Genomic DNA, 2,544 nt, shown 5'->3' on the forward strand with positions numbered 1-2,544 from the left:
TTGTGCCACAAACTTCTCTTCTCCCCAATCCTATTCAATACCTCGTCATTAGTTACGTGATCTACCCACCTTATCTTCAGCATTCTTCTGTAGCACCACATTTCGAAAGCTTCTATTCTCTTCTTGTCCATACTAGTTATCGTCCATGTTTCACTTCCATACATGGCTACACTCCATACAAATACTTTCAGAAACGACTTCCTGACACTTAAATCTATACTCGATGTTAACAAATTTCTCTTCTTCAGAAACGATTTCCTTGCCATTGACAGTCTACAATTTATATCCTCTCTACTTCGACCATCATCAGTTATTTTACTCCCTAAATAGCAAAACTCCTTTACTACTTTAAGTGTCTCATTTCCTAATCTAATTCCCGCAGCATCACCCGATTTAATTTGACTACATTCCATTATCCTCGTTTTGCTTTTGTTAATGTTCATCTTATATCCTCCTTTCAAGATACTGTCCATTCCGTTCAACTGCTCTTCCAAGTCCTTTGCTGTCTCTGACAGAATTACAATGTCATCGGCGAACCTCAAAGTTTTTACTTCTTTTCCATGAATTTAATTACCTACTCCGAATTTTTCTTTTGTTTCCTTTACTGCTTGCTCAATATACAGATTGAATAACATCGGGGATAGGCTACAACCGTGTCTCACTCCCTTCTCAACCGCTGCTTCCCTTTCATGCCCCTCGACCCTTATAACTGCCATCTGGTTTCTGTACAAATTGTAAATAGCCTTTCGCTCCCTGTATTTTACCCCTGCCACCTTTAGAATGTGAAAGAGAGTATTCCATTCAACATTGTCAAAAGCTTTCTCTAAGTCTACAAATGCTAGAAACGTATGTTTGCCTTTTCTTAATCTTTCTTCTAAGATAAGTCGTAAGATTAGTATTGCCTCACGTGTTCCAACATTTCTACGGAATCCAAACTGATCTTCCCCGAAGTCCGCTTCTACCAGTTTTTCCATTCGTCTGTAAAGAATTCGCGTTAGTATTTTGCAGCTGTGACTTATTAAGCTGATAGTTCGGTAATTTTCACATCTGTCAACACCTGCTTTCTTTGGGATTGGAATTATTATATTCTTCTTGAAGTCTGAGGGTATTTCATCTGTCTCACCTCCCCACCAACGGCAAGGTCCATGGTTCATGGGGGGGGGGGGGGGGGGGATTAGTCATTAGCAACTAATATTTTTTCTGTCGTAATTGTTAACACTTTCAAATGAGCCTTACTGTGGATTGAACTTGCGACTTCGGACTCAAGGCGTTCCTTGTAAGTGACATGCACAACAGCCTAACTGTACTCCACACAGAAAACCATGGTGTAAAAAACAAAACAACAAAAAAAAACTCGATCTACTAGATCAATCAGAAATTAAAGTTACACATAGAAAAATCTTCTGAAAGCATGGTGAATGAGCAAACAGTTCAGCAGCCACGATTGTTTCAGTAATTTTAAAAGTTTATTTTTTCCTAAAGAAACAAATATGTAACAGTGCAAACATTTGAAAACCTACAACCACATTCGACGTACCTACAAATATTTGTTTCATAAATAATATCTCCGTATGAAAAGTAATATAATTGCTTTGTATCTTCTTTGAAATAATAGTACCTGTGTATTTGTAGAAATGCACCGTCTCATCATCATCATCATTTAAGACTGATTATGCCTTTCAGCGTTCAGTCTGGAGCATAGTCCCCCTTATAAAATTCCTCCATGATCCCCTATTCAGCGCTAACATTGGTGCCTCTTCTGATGTTAAGCCTATTACTTCAAAATCATTCTTAACCGAATCCAGGTACCTTCTCCTTGGTCTACCCCGACTCCTCTTACCCTCTACTGCTGAAACCATGAGTGTCTTTACATTTGAAATTCTTTGACTAGTTTGAATTTGGGTTTACAAATATGCAGTAGAATGGAAAGTGTGTTTATGTACATAAACATGTTTGTACATACTGTCATTCAAAACACTGTACCCTTTACTGGAAACGGTAAGTTATTTTTAAATTTGCCTTAGTTTTATAAATTTACATCCACCATGTGCCACTTTCTAACTTACCGTCGTAGGCTTACCAGAATTACGCTGAATCCGAAGAAAATGGATGTAGCCTGTCAAAGCACCTGAAGATGAGCCCCAGGATCGAAATACATCGTGCATCGAAATAAAATCATGTTTGTGACTGAAGGCGGTTGTTCTCCAAATGGCTCTGAGCACTGTGCGGCTTAACTTCTGAGGTCATCAGTACCCTAGACTTAGAACTAATTAAACCTAACTAACCTAAGGACATCACACACATCCATGCCCGAGGCAGGATTCGAACCTGCAACCGTAGCTGCCACGCGGTTCAGACTGAAGCGCCTAGAACCGCACGGCCACACCGGCCGGCTGGTTGTTCTTCATTTTACTGCTTCAAGAATTTGTCAAAATATCTTTCGATGCTACTAGCTATTTCTAACAGCTACGTTCGTAGGAGTTCATATGCAACTCCAACGCCCCTACTATGAAAGGCCTATGAAGACCTATGAAGCTGCGTTGG

Source organism: Schistocerca americana, chromosome 7, assembly GCF_021461395.2.
Source record: "Schistocerca americana isolate TAMUIC-IGC-003095 chromosome 7, iqSchAmer2.1, whole genome shotgun sequence".
NCBI lineage: Eukaryota > Metazoa > Arthropoda > Insecta > Orthoptera > Acrididae > Schistocerca > Schistocerca americana.